Source organism: Dermacentor andersoni, chromosome 6 (genome assembly GCF_023375885.2).
Source record: "Dermacentor andersoni chromosome 6, qqDerAnde1_hic_scaffold, whole genome shotgun sequence".
NCBI classification, from domain to species: domain Eukaryota; kingdom Metazoa; phylum Arthropoda; class Arachnida; order Ixodida; family Ixodidae; genus Dermacentor; species Dermacentor andersoni.
This window is the reverse complement of record NC_092819.1, coordinates 98,934,325-98,956,750: the sequence shown is the minus strand read 5'-3', so window position 1 is coordinate 98,956,750 and position 22,426 is coordinate 98,934,325.

The following is a 22,426-nucleotide window of genomic DNA, read 5'->3' as shown; positions in this document are numbered from 1 at the left end:
GCGCCATCCGTAAACTCAATTTGAATATTGAGCTCACCAAGTGAGCCAACGATGAACAGAAATGCTCCTAATGAACGTGTTAGACTAAGAAATCTCTTTTTTGAGAGTAGGATATTAGTAGCACCTCGTCCCGGTTATTGCCCTGTTTAAGAACTTTTTGATAACTATGCCAACAGTGGTGACTGCTCTCAGAAGGAATAATAATGCCGTGTGCCGACTGTGATGGGGATTAATTAGACGATTCAGTTGCACAGCCTGTTCTTAAATATAAACAAATAACAGACACGCTTTGCAGAATTGCAGGGCTCCCATATTGGAGGCAGCCAACGATCGGTTCAAATCTCCGAAAAGAAAGTTGTCGCGCGTTTTAATACCGGCATAAACTGCATACGATGAAATTCTATACAAACAAAGTCCCTTAAACTTTTCAAAGAAGTCGTGACAGGTAATTAGTGATTTCAGGGTTTTGTGCTTAGCACTTTGTTTTTCTCTACCTTCGATACCCACTAAATAATGATGAAAGGTAGGAAACCGTGGGCATCCCGCAGCGCCAGTAATTCCCACTCATTCTACCGCCTGGCCAATCTTTTTCCCATCGGACCAATATTTCCTATAGCTTGCGTGAATGAATAGGATCGACACGCAGTTAAAGGGACAGCAAATGGGGCTGTATTCAAGAGATCCTATTTTGTTCTTCAGCGTATGTGGAGAAACCTGCCATTGACATCTTGTTTTATTACGTTACTGGTACTGAACGAATGTTTCTAGCTTTTCTTGTCGCCCTGTATTCATCGGTAAAGGCTCACTCACACTAGGCCAACACGACACCGATGTCAGTTTGCCAAAATTTCGGTTTGCCAACTGTCCGCAGACCGAAATTGGTGTCGGGTCGGCCCACTGTGAGCTAGCCTTATCAGTTAAGGGTCGGCAAACACCTGTTGGGGGTGGGGGTGCGTAGGAGGGTATTCTGTAAGAGTCGATCTAGTGGACTGTCCATTTCAACCGCTGATTGGCTGGGGCCACTCGTATCCTCCTCGCTCACACAACTCCATCCAATCAGCAGCGTCCCAGATGTACAGTTCACTAGGCGGAGTCTTACAGAATGCCCCTCTTGCAGTTCGCGTGCCGTAACTCAATTCTCTGGACGCTAGGTCCGAACTTTATCTGCATATCAATCTTACCTTAAAACCTTGTTTTGCGTGCTCATTGAGAATACAAAGGTATCAATTAATTCTTAAGATATTGCTGTTTTATCATTAATAGAGGGAAGCTTTCTTGCCTCTTCCCTTCTGTTTGTGGGTAGCGGCTGCTGCGATTTTGTACAATAGCTCTGTCGCAGACATATTGGAAACTTGTACCGGATAAAGTGAAAACCGAGGTGTCCCTGGAGAGCAGGTGGATTTACATAAGCGGTGACGTGAGCTTCAGTACAAACATGCTGTCATAATCATACCGTCATCGTCATCCCGTTGCCGTTATTTCGTCGTCCTCAGTCGATCGTCATCATTTCACGTTCGTCACCCTACTTTCATCATATTGAAGCCTTGTGGAGACATAGAGGAACACTGAATCACACAAACACGAGCGCTGATTCTGTTACTCCTTCAGCGCTCGTGCTTGTGTGATTTAGTGTTCGCCCGGATGTGAACAAGATGGCAACCTTGGATTGATATTCGCCAGTCAACTAGAGCATCGATACCTCTTCAGATATACCATCGCCATCGTTCTATCGTCGCCACTGCGTCTTCGTCATGCAGGCATCGTCAAACCATCGTCATTTTCCACGGTAATCATGTAGTCGTTGCGGTTCCGTTGTGACCATTCTGTCACCATCATTTTATCGCCGTTATTCCGTCGTCGTCACGCCTTCGTAGTCATGTAGTCGACCTCATCAGAATGTCGCCGTCGTGCCGTTATTTTCAAGCCGATGTAATCATGCAGTCGACATTCCCACGTAGTCATGACGTCGTGGTCATACCGTCATCGTCACGCCTTTGTCGTCGTTCCATCGCCATCCCACCCTCGTCTTGCAATTATCATTAAGCCGTCTTCCTCACGCCGTTCTCGTTACTACTTCGTCGTTATTCCATTATCGCCATTACTTCGTAGTCATTCTTTCGTTGTAATGCTAGGGATTCGCATGCTCGAGCGCCACAGAGAGAGAGAGAGAGAGAGAGAAATGAAGAAGTATGATCGGCATAGGACATTAACCAATCACGTGCCCGATTGCTACTTCGCACTTCAAGGAGGAGAACGGAGGAAATATAGATGAGAAATAATTAGGAATATTAAAATTATAAAGGTGAAATTAGTGTGAACGCACTCGTAAAGAAAGCTGACCATCACAGCGTTCGTACAGGCCAGTAGCTTTCAACAAATGCAACAGGGCTTTTGTCGCCTTGTGTGCGCAAAAGTGCGCCGTTCATTTAAGTACTCAGGATCTTTTCGTCCGATAGCAGTTTGCCATCCAGGCAGCTGAAACTAACTCGCAGAGCTCATGGTTGAATTTTCAAGACCGGGCAGTGGAACAGAAGGTGGTCGAGTGTCTAACCACGCCCGCGAAAATTACATGCGGGGATATTGGCCGTTCTGGTGAGCAATGCAATTAAGCACTCCTGAATGCGGTGCCCAGCCATATTCCCCAAAATAAAGTTCCCCACAATAAAGGACGAATGAACACGCGCAAGGGGGAGTTGATGAAACCCGGTTCCATTCTCGAAGAGTGATGTGGTACACAAGCGATCAGAGATTTCCGCGAAGCGTCCTTTCGCGAATACGCTGTAAGTACGTGCAAGTCTTGATGCTCAACCGCGCAGCTTAATCTGCGCTATCACAGCCGACAATTCCGCAGCGAAGTGGCCGCCATTCCAGATGGAAATACTTTTTGGCACGGACATCAGAGAAATCTGGGGAGGGTTATCTGTGGAGTACTCACATTATTAAACCATTTTCTCCTGCTGCAGTAAACGTTCTTTTCCTGTGCTTCAACATCAGGCCTGGCACGGAGGGTTCCTGCGAAGGGGAGCGAATGAACCCGGAGCGAAAGTGGGTGCATGGTGCTTACGTAGATGCCGCTTTAGCGGCCGCAGACTAATGAATAATGACACGTGGCTGCTGCGATTTTGTTTTATTCTTAAATGTTCATTCGCAGGCTGTGCTTCCGTTCTTGTTCATGGCTGGGCGACGCATACGTAGAGAGTGCCTATGAAGCAATGCGAAGCGGGAAACCTTGTGTAACTTGCGCCCCAGTGACACGGGCCAGTCACTGAAGACAAAAACATGCAAGTCAGGACATGTTAGCTCTAACTATAGGCTATACAGTTTATACACAAACAATCTGTGGATTTTTATAGACTCTCTAGATGTTTGTTTTATAGTGGATTAACCATGAATATGCGTCGGGCGTTGCAAAACATGGGCCGAAAGCGGGGACTGGGTGATGATTTGCATTCCCGGTACTTGATTGCTTTTTTTTCCTTGTTGATGGCGATGGACCCAAAATAAAGGTATAGTTACGAACCAATCCAGAAAGTTACCCGCATCTTATTAAAAATAGTTTTCAATTATTTACTGACATAGTGAGACGAGATTTCATCTGTTGAGAAGCATAGCAAAATGTGGAAGTGGAAGGCGTGAGCATGACCTTTTTATAAAAATAGTTTTTTTTTTTTCAAATCCGCTTGTTTCTGTAGATTTCCAACCTGCCTGCAACAGGACATGTTGATAGTCCACAATCTTCAATTCTAATGTCTAGGAGGCGTTCAACGTTACCTTTGACAATGCGAGTTACTGGGTTGCTTGACCTCTGCTTCACTTGCACGCTATCCCTATTGGGATTTATTTGTACTCAGCGTCCCACAGAGGCGCATTATCCCATGAACGTGCATAATTACATCGAGCACTGAATATAATATAATAACTTTTAATGATATATTTGTGTTTGTTTAGTGAGAGTATCGTTTCCTAGTTTCTTTTGTATATTTTAATAAGATTTTGTACAGTATTATAGTTGAAGGCACTGACGAAATACAATGACATAGTTATAAAAATAATCACATGCAGCAAATTATAACCAGAGATGGCAATAAATTATCGAAGTTATTGTTTTTTCTCAACTCTCCTTGTTTTGTACGCTAAATGTTATCAGGTAACTGTGGTATGATCTGACGCCTTACATCAATAAAATTACACTGCTTTGTACACGACAAGCTCTAAATTCCGGTTTGCTTAACACCTCAATTTCGTAGTCTACCCAGTGCTGTGCACACTGGACATGATTCTTTTCACTGGCAACGTTGAGAAGCACCTACGTCGTAAAAATTTACGACTGACATCGTGTTTAAGCGGTTATGCGCCTTCCGCTGCAAGAACCTGCTGTCAAACTCGAGGAAGTGATTCGTGACGTAGACATAATAAGTAGAAATCTAGCCAAAGCTCAGTCGTAACTCAAAATTAGAATTAACGGCAACCGGAAGTATGGCGCTGATTTTCAGCTCCCCGCAACAAAATGTGCACACATTTCTTCTTTTCTGCCATATTACTTTTTGTCTGTGTTCTCATTCTGTTCAGACTCTGTAGCAGAATGATAGCAAGTATTTCTGCGCAGGTTCCGTTGCGACTCAGGAAACAGCAGCAGCCCACTTCCAGTCACTGCTCAGTGTCTGTTCCGGCTTAATTGCAGTTAGGTTTTGTTGTATTGAGTGTATTCCAGAAAGCACTTCCTGGTGTCCTTTAACGTAAAGCTATTTCAATCTGCTCTTATGACAATTTCCTGGCGTCAAATTTACGTAAACGCCGACACAAGCATCCGGCGTTCACTGGCAGCGTTGTTTGAACAGGCCAATAAAACATTCTCCGCGTTTATACGAGGTCACCTTTGTTTGCTTTCAAACCAAAGAGCATGACCTTGCTTGACAGGTTTTTCTTATCTAACTGGCTGGCCAGAGGCTTGGAGAATGCAAAAGTGGAAAGTATTTGGTCGGTTTTGGCTAGCGCATGAAAGAAGATCCAGCGTCTGCGATTGGCTCGCTTCCGCTCACTTAGCTTGCGGTGTGTGGTGGAAAATTGTGACGGCGTGGAACGGAAGGGTAAAAATGCAGCTAAAACAAATCCTCTGGTAAGAAAAGTAGGCAGAGCCATGTCGTGTACGTGCTGAGTAGACTCGACAACGCTATACTGCCACGCAGAAGGAGAGAGAAAGATAAAAAGGAAGGGCAGGGTGGTTAACCAGATATCAGTCTCCGGTTTGCTACCCTACACTGGGGATGGGAGATAAGGGTTAGAAAGAGGACAGAGAGGAAAACGTTAAAAAAAACACGCACACACGGAGGCACACACACACAAGAGGCGTTCCAGTTAAAGACGTTCACACAGGCCGGTAGATCGCAAAAGCGCAATAGTGCTTGCACGGCCTTCTTCTGTGAAGGTAGGTCCTTTCAATGGTGTAAAATTCTTTTTTCCGGTAGCGGTTGGTCGCCCAGATGGTCAAGTTCGTTGCGAAGGCCTTCCCTCTGTGGACTGTACTGCCGCGCAGAAATGTTTATTGTACGCAAAGAAATCCCTTCTCCCCGGCTGTTCGGAGTAGCCATTGCTAGAGCGATCGGCAGGCAGCCATCTTCTGTTTAAATCACAACAGGGCAGTAAACGGGTATTCCGGAAAAAAAAAATTAGTTTTGGTTGTCATATTAATGCACCTTTAATGCTTACATGTCACTCTGACGTGCTGAGTTTTCGCGGTTTTGCAAGTTCGCTTGACAGACAGGCGAAGTGGGCGCAGCCCGATAACGTTTGACCTATTCTGTAGGTTTGATGGTGAAAAAGGCGTAGAATAGGAAATAATGCTTTTATTTTGTTGTTTCTAATCATGCATAATCATCGTGTAAACGTCATATCAGATGCGGAATTATGGCGGTTTTCCTGCTGCCTCGTAAAGGACAAGCGAAGTGGGCGTGGCCTGAAAAAATTTCGACCAGTACTGCTACACTAGGAAATCAATAAAACCTCAGACAGAATAAGGCAAAAAAATCGTCTTATTTTGCCGTTACAACGCAAACTTTTTTGCGTCGATTCGCTGGTCTGTTCGTAGTGGATTTCCGCAGCCTCAACGTTATTCGACAAGTAATTTTATTAAACACTTCAGAAGTTTTGCGGTAAAGAAAAAGCAATTTCCTCGCAGCCAATATTCCGAAAAGCCTATGCTGTCGTGATTTATTGCGCAAATAAACGCACACATATGTGTTGTTTACAACAAAAAACGTAAACAGTGCGAGCCTGCAGAAGCAATATTCTCATCTACTTACCCGTCTCCAAATGGTCCTTGAAGATGTCCTGGCGAAACAGTATACCCTTATATACAAGGAACTCGGTTTCGTTGCGTAAGCGCTATCTTACCCCAAGATTATGCCGTTGTGGAAGCTGTGCAGCGTATAGTATCTCTGTATGAGGGACGAAAGTTTTATCGTCGTCAATGCTTGAATGAAACGTTATCTAATGGCTGTGTAGTATGTCTTCCGAACAATTAATGTCTGACGTCTGTAGCACTTCTTTCGTGCCTAAAAGATATTTTGTTCGCCGGGAAAATGTACACCATTGAGTTTAAATCTGAGCTACATTGATCATTTTTAGGCACACTTATCACAAAAATAGGGACAGAAAAGTAAAGCATTAGGGAAAACTTCTACGGGAGCCTGTCAGCAACATTGAATGTGTCTGTCCCTGACGTACCTGGTTTTCAACATTATTTTGTTTATTTTCGCATAACTTGGTTTGCAATTATCTATCGCCATCATTACTGGCGTTTAATTAGAGAGTGTGTTACGCATACCGACTCTCTCATTGCCTGAAAATACATTTTAGTTTGATTGTATCCCTTCCCTCTTATGTCTGTGTAAGAGGCCGTGATTCCAACAGGAACACCCTCCTTTGCATGAATTGTCAAGGAACGATTCAACTATGAACCAAACGGTGTAGTCAGCGCATGCGTAGAATGTAAAATCAGAATTTAACGTGCAACAACATGGCAACGTAGAAAAGTAATAGTAATATTATTAGGCAGCGTGCACCAAAGCAATTCCTCCTGCGCATTCGGGTCCTTGAATTGTATCAGCCACATTAAATAATTAGTGTTTTGTCCTAACTGTTTGCTTGCAGTCGTTACTTATCATTGATTCACGTTGTTATGGTATTTTATTCGCTTCGTCCAGATGAATTCTTTCTTTTTACTTTTTTTTAACAAGCCAATGTGACAGCTTGTTACAGATTCGACGACGAACACTTGACCTTGTGTGTACATTTACTAACCTTTTAGTCTCCTTTTTTGCCTGTTACCATTGCCAGGTAGCCAACCTTGCTCAGCCTGCTTAGGGTCTCTGCCTTTTCCTCATCGCTTCTCGCCCTATATCGTTCTTGGTGCGTCCCCTTTGCTGTCTTAAGGCGAATAGCTTTCTTTGGCTCTTTCGTCCGTTTTTTTTTTTTTTTTTTTGTAATTGGCGGCGGTTGCCAGTGGGATTTTACCGCCCACACAAAGGCGTCATTGCAGAGTACCTGTGTTCTCGCACAATAGAGTGTGTTTGTAGAAGTGGGGGAAGGAGGAGGCGTTCATTGTCAACGCCAACCAACACGAACTTCAACATCAACAAGTGAAGTGCATCTCATTTTGAATTCTTTTTATTCGCTGGCTTTCTATGACCGTCTGTCAAAGCAACAATAAACGGATACCGGTTAGCATCTGCCGTACGTTTTTCAAGAAAACTAATTATTATTGCTTCACAAAGCGACAATAGTATTTTTCAGTGTAATACACCTAAATTTCCTCCAAGAGTGGAGCGGGCGCCACAGTTTAAGGTTGCCGGCGCGGGCAGCAATCTACCTGGAAACGTTGCTTGCCGCGCTCAACCAAGTGCGATTTCCAGTAAAGGTCAATGTTCATTATTTTCCTTGCGAGTCGTTCCTTTCAAAAGAACGAAGTCAAATGAAATTCTTTCAAACGAACGAAGTTCTCCTGCTCTAACAAGATCCACGAATTCACGTGTCCCTCCGAAGCACTTCATCCCACTTTTCCCTGCAATTAACTAAGGCCCTAATGACGCCTCCCAAGCCCGCTTATTATGCAGACGCCGCTCAAACGGGAAACGGCTTATCGTCACGGCTTAATTTCCTCCAAACTTTATGTCGCCTCTCTAACGACAGCCTTGGCTGTTGCTCGCGCGAGGGACCTCGAGCGCGTTGTGTGCACACCCTTATGCAAAGCAAGGGTGGCGCGCTGGACAAGCACAACATGTTTGTTCTACAAGAAGACGAAATGCCACGGGCTGTCCAGCGGCAATGCCCAAACACATACCCCCCCTCCCTCCCGAGTGTATTTTCCACTCGCACTCATAACCTTATGTGGGGATCAGACAAGTTGTGCGTGCATCATCGGGCTTCTCCTGTATTGCCGTGGCAACTGACTTCATAAAGTATGGGGCGTAAGCCTTCCCTCGGTACTTGGTCGAGCCGATAGACAACGAGCAGACGTGTGCGCTTTGCTAGAACTGTTGCACAGACAACACGTACGCTGATTCCTCTTCCCTCAGTCAGACCGGCATGGTTGTGTTTCTTTACGGGATAAGTGTCCTACTTCATTGCAGCGGCATGGTACTTATACCTTAAGTAAAGCAGTGTGTCCAACGTAGAAAGCTAGTCTCGTAAAAAAATAAGCAAACAACATAAACAATTGCGTTTGAAAATGCTACATGCAGGCAACGTTAGATTGCGCTCGATGTGAACAAAACTTCTTTATTACTGCTCTCATTTTTGCATCAAGAAAGATCTTTACGAATGCCATTCACGTTATCCTGTATGCTGCATGAGAGTTATTAGAAAGCGCTAAATCTATGCCCACGTCAATTACACGCCTGCAGAACTGCATCTGAGAAAAATATGTCACTTTAACTATATATTTAGGGCTGCCATTATGCTATAACCTGACGTCTTGTACATTGTTTCAGCATTGGTACCTTTCAAGAACAACAAGGTGTCGGCTGAAGACAATGTGCAGTTTTGAAAACAGATGTGTGTCACCGCAAAACATGCTACAGGAAACTACCAGATTTATAGCATCCTTTAAGCGTTAAGCGCACTTCTAAGCGTTAAGCAGATCATTTTCATCACGTCTCGCTCAGCCTTTAGCCATCTTTACGTTTTTTCCTTAGCCTACCAGATTTCGTTCATAGGCAAGCAATCTAGCAATCCTAAAACAATCAATTATTCTTTGTTGACCTTAACTGCCGTTCATGACTTGTGGATTTCTGCCATACTAAGTAAAACAAGCCTTAGAATGCCGCATATCAGAGACTAGGAGCCACTCTGTCGCTGGCCATTCCAAAGCACGACAGATTTTTTTCGCAAACTCTTTTTGCCTTAGATAACGATTGCCTTTCCTTCATAGCCGGTGCCTGCAAGGAATCAGTTCAGTTTGAAAATATGGCAGAAATGACACCTCAAGAAAAACTCCGGACTTTAATGTAAATCTACAATATATGAAGTGGTGAGAGAAACGTAATATCGCGTACATGCAACATGCATAATACTTAGCATGTCAGAGGTAATGGCGCATTCAAACGCTACGACATTTATAAATCTGTTGTTAGGCTTGGGCAAAAACTGAGCCAATACAGCGAAAATGCATCGCGGGTAACCGCATTACATGTACAAAAATCGGTTTGAGTTATGTAGCGGAAAGCATATGGGCTATAAACATGGGGGATGTAAAATCACTACAAAACAGCAAATCTGTGGAGGTGCGCGACGAATGTACTTGTGAGCATGGGTTATTCAATATCCTGCTACTTCACGTGGATTCTGGAGGATCAAATTTCATTTCGGCGTTAATGTTGAAACATTTGTCAGTGTCCCCTTTTCCCCGTAGGCGAAGACATTAAACTAGTCTTCCATCTTAGCGTCAGCCGCATGTGTAGCGTGCACTCATAGCATTACATTGTGGTAGTGTGTGACGAGTCTGATAATCAAAACTTCGTTCTTTGCAACTCTCTTGGTAGCACAAGCGTAGCAGTATGGACGAGTGTGTCACCGTCTCCCTCATTTTGTATCTGTGTGTTACGTAGATGACTTTCTCTTATAGTAACAGCGTGAGCTGCCTAGCAAACAAGCTGGCTACAATATCGCTCGTTTAAAGTCCGCGTCAAAGCTTTGCTTCCTGCTTTATTTACTTGGCAGCACAACATGTCAGAATTATTTGCGGTGAACGCGTCTTTTCGAACTAGAGCCTATAGGAGCTTCCGACAGCCGCAATAGAACAGACTGCTTCTGGGACATCGAGTTCGCTTTGGCCTGCCTGCTGTCTAGCACTCAGGATATTACTTCGCCACACGTGATGCATTCCTTACGTGAATCAGCCCGTTTTGTTATGCAGAGCCCAGCAATAGCGACCACCTCTCGGTGGGGGCAGAGAGAAGAAGTGGCCTGAATATTGTCACGCAAATTTTTTATCCTTGAGGCGAGAAATGAAAGACTGGCATTTTTGGTCTCATTACCCATCAATAAGTTGCTTCTCACGCGTGCTCCTTGTGTAAACGTGGTTTCGTAGCAAGGTCACAATTGCTGACACCCCTTGTGACCCTACACCTACGGAATGCCGCACTCACCTGTTGTATAGCAGTGCTTGTAGCGTGTTACACCTTCTTCCATAACACCTTAACCCAATGCCACCATGTGTCACTGCATAGTAGGTACCTCTTAAAATGCAGATATGAGAGGCTTAAATGAGAGTCAATCTCTATAGAGATAAAGCAATCAATCAATTAAGATTTATTTTAAAAAGTAATATAAATTGTTATCTCATATGCACATACAATGTCGATTGCAATTCGCTACAGCACGTTGACACATGTCCGCGCAATGTGAGGTTAAATTGTTGATGATTGACGCTTTCGTGCGTGCACTTCTTTTGCCCGTTTCCTTTCGTACGCTTAAGCATTTTGGTATGTTTCAGTATTTGAGATGATTTGCACCCATTGTCTCTGACCTTTCAATTTCAAAGTCAACGCCTCTTCTTGTGCACCGGGTGGAATATGCCCAATTGCACTCATCCGTCGGTACAAAAAACAGCAGTATCCCACACCACACTAAGTGCTTCCGGTGTCCGCATACTTCGTCATTAACGGAGTCATTCCGGTTGCTTAACTCGACGGAGTGAAGTCACACTTCGTATAGGATGCGTGTTGGCACCATCCTGCAGTTCTGCCCAGATGTTCTAAAGAACTGGAAGTCCGGCGTGATGGTACTGGTTCATACTGCGCGTCGCGCGAAAAAAAAACATTCACCTTCACAGACACGAGCATTTTATTCGGATACAGACGCCAAATTAACAAGAAAAGTACAGAAGCCTTCATTATTAAAAAAGTCAATAAGCCATCTATTTTGATTACGAAAAAAGTTACACCTATCTGTGGAGCACTTATCGTGGAAGATTGATTGATTGATTGATTGATTGATTGATTGATTGATTGATTGATTGATTGATTGATTGATTGATTGATTGATTGATTGATTGATTGATTGATTGATTGATTGTTCTACAGCTCTTTCAAGCGCCATCTAGTATTGAAAAAAGTAAGAGCTATTTTTTTGTTTTCAATGTAGAAAATGAGACACTAGCCTACGTTCGAGCCGGTTATCACAAAATGCCAAATTCGCTGACAAAAGCCTGAACAAACCGAAAACATGTCGAACTTTGGCATGTTCTTGTTGAGGCTTTTGATAATTTTGTTGTGTTCTCACTACCTGATGGCACTTGAAATAGTTGTTTTTATTATAAAAATAAACGGGTGGTTAATGTGCACACTTATCAGCCCCTAAAAAGCGTGGACGCAGAATGCAGAAAGATATCTAAAGAGTTGGAAGCCATGTACAGGGTAATTAAAAGTGTGAATAGGCAACCAGTAGTCATCAAAAAGAAAGTGAGAGAAACAGAAACAGTGAATTGTATACAAATAAGGGAAACAAAATATACCATGGAGATTACAAGAATGGGAAGAAAGAAATTAAAAGGCAAAATTTGTAGTATAACACAAAGGGCAGTGCCTTGTTATTTGAAGCTCGAGCTGGTTGCCTAATTTACAAACGTAGCGAAGCAAATACTCGCAACAAGATCAAGCATGCAGCAAAAATTCGGAGACCGCTCAGCACATCCTAAGGGGGATGCCCCCAGTGAGACTTGTCGGTAACGTGCACCATCCAGAAGCGCTTGGATTTAAAGTGGACGGAAGCATCAAGCAGTCATCAGTCTAGATAGGCAAGAGACGTTTAGAATATTCGTGGAAAAAAGCAGGGAATAAATTGATACGACCGGATCCGCTGCAGACATACGTAGCGCTGTAAGATAAATAAGTTTTGAGGAAGAAAGAAAGACTAAGCAGGTGAATGCGATAACGCTAGAAAGAAACGCTTGTATAGTATACCTGATTAACTCAAGCAGGTCAGATGACTATTTGTTACCGCCTCGTTTCAAAGGGGATCATCATGGTATTATGATCACCCTATACATCACCCTGTGTTTCAATAAATATACCAGTTGAGAGTTTGCGCTCCTGTCATTCGTTGCTTCCTTTCTTTTCCGAATGTTTCTCGCGCAACCCACAGATATGAAAGAAGATTACATAACCTCATTCTGTGTTTTCTCCGTTACGGCCCGTTCGACCCGCGCAGACGTCGCTGGGCCAACTTACAGGAATCAGTACGGGTATTCGAGTGGCTTACGCTCCTGAATGGCGATGCTATTCTTTTCTGCAAGACATTTAACATAAAAAAAAAAAATCAAAGCTCCACCATGGTTTCACTGGCGACGGCGCTCGGCTGTTAAGCGGGTCTGGTTCCAGGTCGCGAAAACTTGATTGAAATGGTGGCGTGGAAGGCTATGGTGTATCTTAAGTAGCGCCACTTCGAAATCACAAATTAATATCAAAGGTTCAGTAAGGGTACAGGTAGTTATTGCACGAAAGGAGGTGCTATAGTCAAAGATTGCATTTTAACCTGTAGTAAACATAGCTATTGTGATAGATAACAAGCAACAGCAACAGTCGCAGAGAAATGAACTTGTACGATAGAAACAAAAAAGGCAAATAAATGACAATGCAGAATTTATTACAAAGAATCAGAAGGCTTTCATAAGTATCGTGGCAGCAAAGTACTATAGCAAATCAAATCTAGTCGAATAATTTCTTTTTCTTTTGCGACGAAGAGGATCATAATTATTCCGGAGTTCAGAACAAGGACCGGCGCTTTTCTCTCAAAATGATTTTTTTTTAAATCTTGCGTTTGTAGAGCTTCTCTGTTCTTGCTTAAATTTCGCAGAAATATCGCATTTTACAGTCCGCATCGTGCAATGTAACATCTGTCACGTTTAGCTCTCTTTGTCAATAAAACAAAAGTGCAAATTTATCTATCATATGCATCGATTGCAGCAAGCGATCTTTAAAGCATTTTGGCTATGTCCTTATTTTGCCGCCCAGGTACGGCAAAGCATGGCTTTCGAGATTAGCTTCCCTTGGTCACTTATAGAGGCGCTTCTGAGAAAAGTACCAGGCGAAGGCAAATTTGGACTATTTATTTACAAAGCAGGCCGGTCACGGTGCCAAGTGTTGTATACAACAATTTGGACCGTAGAACGCGCTTGTTTATGTATAATTTGAGCAATAACGAAGCAGTGCTAAGCGCAACATCTATCTTTTCTTATTTTTACGCAGGTCTCTGCATTACAGCGTAGCCCGTATATAGCATCCGTTTCGCTTAGGAAGATTGCACACTGTGAGCTAATCGGGCCATGAGCAAGAAAAATGGCCCAATATTCATCGGTGTGCTCAGGTTCGTAGCACGTGACCTGCCTGAACCTCACCAGGCAAGCGGGCATTATTCTTTTTGTTTAAGCCATGCCTTAAGGCCTGTATACCCATCACTGCAGGAAAAAAAGAACGATCGATATTCCTTCATCATCATTCACATATCTTTTTTTTTTTCCTGCAATCACCCAAGGCTAAAATAATGCCATCATATTTTATGGTTATTTACTCTGTTCTCCTTATAAAAACTGCGTCCCCTGTTTTCCGAAAAAAACGTTTATACATTGCCCTCCGTTGTCACTAGCTATAGGGAAACTGCACGCGTGCAAAAGCTTACTGCGGCACTATATAAGAACCTTCCCTATGTGGTCTCCAGAGGGTAGCTATATCTCGCGAGCAAATCGAATTTTTTTGTTCGCTCACGATAATAGAATACTATACTGGAAACCGATACAGCTCCACCGAAAGGCTATCGAAGAAGATATATATATATATAAACCTTTGCATGCGAAGCAGTTGACCATATGGTGCCCATGTGGACAGCAGAAATTTATTCTGTGAGAATGGTATACGCGATGCGTCTGTTGCATTCCTAGGCTCTCGAAGTATTATTCGGTTGTTGTCACAGCAGCTGTTCTTTTTCGAGACGGCTCCTTACCCCTTTGTGTAGCAACAAATTTTGCGTTGGTGCCTTGCTGCAACATTTTCTATGTTATCGTTTCCAGAACTGCGTTTCGAGTGCAAACCCCAAGCAATTTTCTTATTGAAGAAAAGGGCTCCTAGCAAAACATACATAGAGAATATATCTCTTTGAAAGAGCATCAGCACTAGGCACTTACATTTAACACGAAATAGAGAATATATATTTGAGGAATGATTCTTCTGCGAAGCTGTATCAACGTCTGGAATTTTGAAACGATCACTATGATACACACGCGGTTTTGATAACTTGTTAAACAGAAAAGGGCGCGAAATTTTCCCAGTATTGTTTTACCTTACATAATAAATGCGGATGCCTTGACGCCACAGCTCGTTTTGGAATTGTGACAGAAATTAAATTGATATATCTGCAAAATCAGATAGATTCGTAGTTCAATAAGACGGGAAATTGGGCGAGTTGGTGAAGCTTCATGGCAGCTGCGGCGGGAGAGACGCGGAGAAAAGGAATGGAAGGAATAAAATGCTGTGCCGTATTGGGTACGCTCAAATTCCTTTTGTCCGCTTCTGTCGCACTGCAGCAACCGCGATGATTCATAGCATGTGGCATTACGGAGCCGGTTGTTTCACGAAGTGCTTTCAAATTTGTATAAATATAGGGAAGATGAAATAATTGAATGATTTTTCTCTTGATTGCTTTTAACTACAGGGACACACAGTTGAAAATGAGTCGGTGTAGTGATTACTCATGTAATTATGCAAATTATCCTAATTAACTTTTTTTTTCAAGGAGCCTTTCGGTTGATTCCAATAAAAAAGTTGAAGCGTACCATCTGAAGAACTCATAACCCTTTCCAGAATAGCAACTACTTGGTGCAGGTAATTGTGACAGTGTAATGAATTCAGGCATAATTTCAAACAGTAGAGTGAAACTGAACAGCCGAAGAGGGCAACTGCCCCGCGCTTAATAGATCCCAATGACTCCCATCACTGCTTGCGCGTCAACGGTGGGCGGGCACCAAGCAAAAGTCCTCATCAAGCCGCCAACTCGCTCGCTTTATGGCTAAATGAGACGGGCGGTATATTACGCACGTGCGCAAGGAACTTTATAAGTATTAGACAGAGTGCGTGAATAAACTTTATTTCGGAGACCAAACTGTTGATGCCCAGAGGTGAGCGGCCACCCTGTTCCAGGCAGCCGCAACCCTGTGCTGACATCCTAGCCTCGTTTACCCGGTGTAGCTGCTCCTCAGTGCTTGGGCTTGAAAGCCGGGCCTCCCACTGGGTCTGGTTGCACTCCCGGACCATGTGGTAAAGGGTGTCTGCTGCATTCCAGAATCTGTGGCTACTTCTTTGCAAGACAAAAGGATGCGAAGTAGTAGCCAGAAATTAAAATTGATATATGGGTGCCTACCACAATCGCATCCCGCGCTATGTTCTTGTGGAAATAAGTATAAAGCGCAATTTATCAATCCTTCGACCCTTTTATTGGCATGGGCTCAGTACTGCAGTTGTGTGCATCGTGCCCGACATCTTACGAAAGAATTTTCAACCGACAAATACTGTAGCACTTTCATCCAGTTAATCTCGAGAGGACGCAAGTATATTGACCACTAAATCGAGAAAAATAGCCGCTAAATATTTGCCCTAGGAAACATTGCCCATAAGCCGCACGGCTCGTATATACCTAGAGTGGCTTAGCCGACCACGATATTGCTCGGAAATTGGATTTTCTGGTGCACCACTGAAATTTCCCTAAGTTCTTCTCCGTGTTTTACTTAAAGTGGATCTAGACCGCACTGTCGTTGCCTTCAGACTCTACCACATTGCTTCCCCGTAGCAAGTTCCTAAAAATTTCTATTGTGATTTACGTTATATATTTACCGTTTTCTCCTTTTCATTTCCTCCTTCTTTACTTGCCCGGATACGCCTCCTCTTTCTCGATACTTAAGGATGAGGCTGAAGCAAGAACTGAAAAAAAAAAAGAGACGTGTGAACTCAGACAAACTTTATGTGCGGTAGTGTTGACGCCATCGTTTTCTGGAATCAGCGTAGTAAAGGTCACATGACTTGAGTTAAAATATTTTCCATCAGAACAAAACTGCAGTTTCTTGTGACACCGAGGGCAAGTTTCGAAGCGTATCTACATATTTAACAATTGCTAAAATAATATTAACATGACTTTCATCACCAAAAACGAACTACAACACTGTTTCTTCTCTAATCGCTTTTTCGAAGTGCACAGTTGTATTTCCCTTGGCATACCAACTATGCATAGCTACGTAATAGTGGCAGTGGTAGCAATTGTTTATGTTGTTGTGTTTTCAGCTATCGCAATAGTCATCATCATCATCAGCCTGGTTACGCCCACTGCAGGGCAAAGGCCTCTCCCATACTTCTCTAATAAGCCCGGTCATGTACTAATTGTGGCCATGTCGTCCCTGCAAACTTCCTAATCTCATCCGCCCACTTAACTTTCTGCCGCCCCCTGCTACGCTTCCCTTCCCTTGGAATCCAGTCCGTAACCCTTAATGACCATCGGTTATCTTCTCTCCTCATTACATGCCCTGCCCATGCCCATTTCTTTTTCTTGATTTCAACTAAGATGTCATTACCTCGAGTTTCTTCCCTCACCCAATCTGCTCTTTTCTTATCCCTTAACGTTACACCCATCATTCTTCTTTCCATAGCTCGTTGCGTCGTCCTCAATTTAAGTAGAACCCTTTTCGCAAGCCTCCAGGTTTCTGCCCCGTAGGTGAATACCGGTAAGACACAGCTATTTTACACTTTTCTCTTGGGGGATAATGGCAACCTGCTGTTCATGATCTGAGAATGCCTGCTAAACGCACCCCAGCCCATTCTTATTCTTCTGAATATTTCCGTCACATGATACGGATCCGCCATCACCAACTGCCCTAAGTAGATGTATTCCCTTACCACTTCCAGTGCCTCGCTACCTATTGTATATTGCTGTTCTGTTAGGAGACTGTTAAATATTACTTTAGTTTTCTGCAGATTAATTTTTAGACCCACTCTTCTGCTTTGCCTCTCAAGGTCAGTGAGCATGCATTTCAATTGGTCCCCTGAGTTACTAAGCAAAACAATATCATCAGCGAATCGCAAGTTACTAAGGTATTCTCCATTAACTTTTATCCCCAATTCTTCCCAATCCAGGTCTCTGAATACCTCCTGTAATCACGCTGTGAATAGCATGGGAGAGATCGTATCTCCCTGCCTGACGCCTTTCTTTATTGGGATTTTGTTGCTTTCTTTATGGAGGACTAGGGTGGCTGTGCAGCCGCTATATATATCTTTCAGTATTTTTACATACGGCTCGTCTACACCCTGATTCCGTAATGCCTCCATGACTACTGAGGTTTCGACAGAATCAAACGCTTTCTCGTAATGAATGAAAGCTATATATAAGGGTTGGTTATATTCCGCACATTTCTCTATCACCTGATTGATAATGTGAATATGGTCTATTGTTGAGTAGCCTTTACGGAATCCTGCCTGGTCCTTTGCTTGACAGATGTCTATTTGCGATTACCTTAGTAAATAGTTTGCAGGCAACTGACAGTAAGCTGATCGGTCTATAATTTTTCAAGTCTTTGGCGTCCCCTTTCTTATGAATTAGGATTATGTTAGTGTTCTTCCAAGATTCCGGTACGCTCGAGGTCATGACGCATTGCGTATACAGCGTGGCCAGTTTCTCTAGAACAATCTGCCCACCATCCTCCAACAAATTTGCTGTTACCTGATCCTCCCCAGCTGCCTTCCCCCTTTACATAGCTCCCAAGGCTTTCTTTACTTCTTGTGGCGTTACCTGTGGGATTTCGAATTCCTCTAGACTATTCTCTCTTCCATTATCGTCGTGGGTGCCACTGGTACTGTATAAATCTCTATAGAACTCCTCAGCCACTTGAACTATCTCATCCATATTAGTAATGATATTGCCGGCTTTGTCTCTTACCGCATACACCTGATTCTTTCCAATTCCTAGTTTCTTCTTCACTGCTTTTAGACTTCCTCCGTTCCTGAGAGCATGCTCAATTCTATCCATATTATACTTCCTTATGTCAGCTGTCATACGCTTGTTGATTAACTTGGACAATTCTGCCAGTTTTATTCTAGCTGTAGAGTTAGAGGCTTTCATACATTGGCGTTTCTTGATCAGATCTTTCGTCTCCTGCGATAGCTTACTGTTATCCTGTCTAATGGAGTTACCACCGACTTCTATTGCACACTATTTATTGATGCACATAAGATTGTCGCTCATTGCTTCAACACTAAGGTCCTTTTCCTGAGTTAAAGCCGAATACCTGTTCTGTAGCTTGATCCGGAATTCCTCTATTTTCCCTCTTACTGCTAATTCATTGATCGGCTTCTTATGTACCAGTTTCTTCCGTTCCCTCCTCAAGTCTAGGCTAATTCGAATCCTTACCATCCTATGGTCACTGCAGCGCACCTTGCCCAGCACGTCCACATCTTGTATGATGCCAGGGTTAGCGCAGAGTATAAGGTCTACTGTATGGAGGACTGTATCATGACTACGCAATGTCAACGATGGCATGATAACGACGGTGACCTGATGACAATGGAATGACATGATAACACTGGCGCGATGACGACAGTGCAACGGTGACGAAATGATGATCAATGTTTAATTACGATGACAATGCAGTGGCAATTGCGGCCTGACAATACTTAGAAAGCGGTCAAAACCTAGGCGACCACGATGGAACAACCATGACGGTGTGGAATCACCAAGGACAGTTAAGCATACAGGGGTTGTATTTGTACGTTCCTTGCACAACGCGACCTTCCATGGATCAAACCCAGACCTCAACTCCGCTCCTACTCTCTTTGCGACCGGTCAGGTACCTTCTACGGGTGTTATAGGAGCTGCAACTACCATTACGCTACCACTGCTCTGGCTCGCCGATCCCACGTCTGGTTCATAGAAGTTGAGAAGTTCCGCTCTTATCGCATCACGTCCTGGTCACCAGTAACTCTGGAATCACCAAGCACAATTAAGAGTACAGGGGTTTTATTGGTACGTCACTTCACTTGATCTACTCCATTTCTAACTGCTTCCTCTCTTAAGCCGTACCCCACTACTCGCGCATGTCCAAAATCAGCGACGCGCTAGAACAGGACACCTTGTCCAGAATGGCATCACGACGACGCTATGGTGTGACATTGGATGACGATTGTATGACGATGACGCGATGACAACGATTGCATGATGGCTACTGCATTCTTACGATGAAATGACCACGGCGTAATTGCGGCGGCATGATGACGTCGGTATGACGACGGCGCACCGGTGACGAAATGATGCCAAAGGAGTGACGATGACGGCAGCCGCAGTAGCCAGCGGCCATGCCTAACCCGGGAGGGTAGGCAAAGAAAGCTTCGCTTTAACATGTCCCGCTGGGGCCACTTTGTATGTGACATTGGATATGTGCCACACAGTATGTGCTACTGGGTTCAACGAACCAGTGGCACACACAACGGGGTCGACTAACCTCCGTCGCCTCCCACAACTGAAAAACCACCAGCCATTGGTTTCAAACAAAGGTTTTGTCCATGCATCCATTCCTAGATCAAGTTTCTTCCTCGACACCAGCACTTGATTTCTTTCATGACGGGAGCATTCTGGAATGTACATACATTCCGAAATGGGAGCATTCTGCTGCACGTAGGTGTGCGTTTCGACCGCTACCCCACAGGGTCGTTTTCGACCGTTACGTGAAAGATTTTTTTGCGATGGCTGCGGCTTTTCCGGCTTCGAAAAAGAAGACTGCGCATCACTCTTGTAAAAAAGTACACATTAAAAAGAAGAATTTGGTTATGCACGCTATAACCTGCAGCTTGTTTGGTGTCACCGATAGTGTGAGCGAGATAAAAGCGCGACGCCATTAATCTGCGGGAACAGCGCGGCCAAGAAAAATGCTTGTTTACCATGTGGGTTGTGACGTGCAGCGATATAGTTCGTGATATTAGTTGAAGTTTGTCAAATAACAAATAAAGAGACCAAATAACTCGGTCGTTTAATCTGATAACTTCCTTGTGGGTCATCACAATTAACGATATTACCATGGTCAAGTTGTATTCAGAAAACTTTCCATACACACTGTAAATACTGTATGTAATTGTCCATTACCGGGTCGCTATCTATAGTGTTGTTGTCATATACAATAGCGTTAAAAATGCTGTCACTAGAGCTGCCGCCAATGGAGAAATGCTGTCACCTAAAAGAAGTATTGTCCAAAAAGGCCCAATGCTTTAATACCTTCATCGTCATCAACACGCGACGATCGCTTCAAAGAGATAGTTGGCGTTCGCACGATATGTACTGCCAAATTCTCGGCCAATCCGCCGCTGTAGGTATGTGTCATAGTGTGAAATCGTCGTAATAATCAATCCCAAGATACGCTTGTTAGCAAATGTCCCCCTCTTGGTATGTACTATGGTAAGGAAATCATTAACATAATAAACACGCAGACACGCTGCTTGGCCAATTCCCTGTTCTGAACAAGTGCCGTAGTACGGAACCCATCATCATAATCAACCAGCGGACACGCTTAATTCTTGGCAGATCTCCGATTGTTGGTATGTGCCCTGGTAAGGAAATCATCATCATCGTAATCAACACGCTCCGTCGCCAATCCCCCGTTATGGGTATGGGGCATGGTATGGAAATCGCCGTCCCCGTTGTGGGTAGGCGCTGTAGTATAGAAATCAAAATCATTATCAACACTCGGTGATACTTTCAAAGAGGTAGTTGCTGGAACGACACGTACCGCACGCTTTTAGGCCAATTCACCGCTTTGCGTATGTGTCATAGAATGGATATGATTATCATAGCACGTGGCGACCATCTGAAAGAACTAGTCGATGTTGACACGAGAAGTGTTTGTGCGATTGTAGTCTCATACCTTTCATTAATGTTTTCTGTACAATGTACCAAAAGAACAAAGTATCCCGACAATCTACAAAACGGTGATCATTTTGTTTTCGGCCAAGGACATGTATTAAAGAAAAAAAGTGCAATTGTGGCCTTATGGATAGGGTATCGAGCTGCTGCGCTGGGAAGCTCAGGTTGGAATTCCACAGCGGGACGGGCTTCTTTCTCTGTTCTTTTTTTTTTGTTTTTAGGAGTGAGAAGTGTAATGTAGGTGTCGAAGACGTGCCCAATAGTCCTGCCGTCGAAACTTCCGCACCAGACATGAAATTACCAATTGTGCCAACCAGTGCGGGTTTTTCTCGCTCCAATAATGGCCGTTATGGAAATTGACCAGAGTGTTTCTGGAAGTTTGCTTCGGCCGTCCACAGGATGTTGTTGCGGAAACCCGGCTTATCGTCGCACTTGATCAAAATCCAGTTGCTAAAGTCTAGTTGGCTTTTAGAATCGTTCTCCGTTAACTCCTTGTGGAGTTGAAGACGATACGCAGAAGCTTCGCCTACTTCATGATCCTCCAGACAGTTGATTTTGACAACTGTACGTCGCCACTTATGTTACAAACGCGAACGTTAAGGTCCGTAGCCATGGACGCTAGGATGTCTGTCTCCACGTCTTAACTTATAGTCGAAGTCCTGTGCCTTGTCTTCTTGAACGTTCTCGCCGGCCTTAGCGTCTGGTAACCCGCCGTGGTTGCTCAGTGGCTATGGTGTTAAGCTGCTGAGCACGAGGTCGCGGGATCGAATCCCGGCCTCGGCGGCCGCATTTCCATGGGGGCGAAATGCGAAAACACCCGTGTACTTAGATTTAGGTGCACGTTAAAGAACCCCAGGTGGTCGAAATTTCCCGAGTCCTCCACTACGGCGTGCCTCATAATCAGAAAGTGGTTTTGGCACGTAAAAACCCATAATTATTATTATTATTAGCGTCTGGTAAGTCTTCATTATAGTGGATGTAGTTCGTCTCC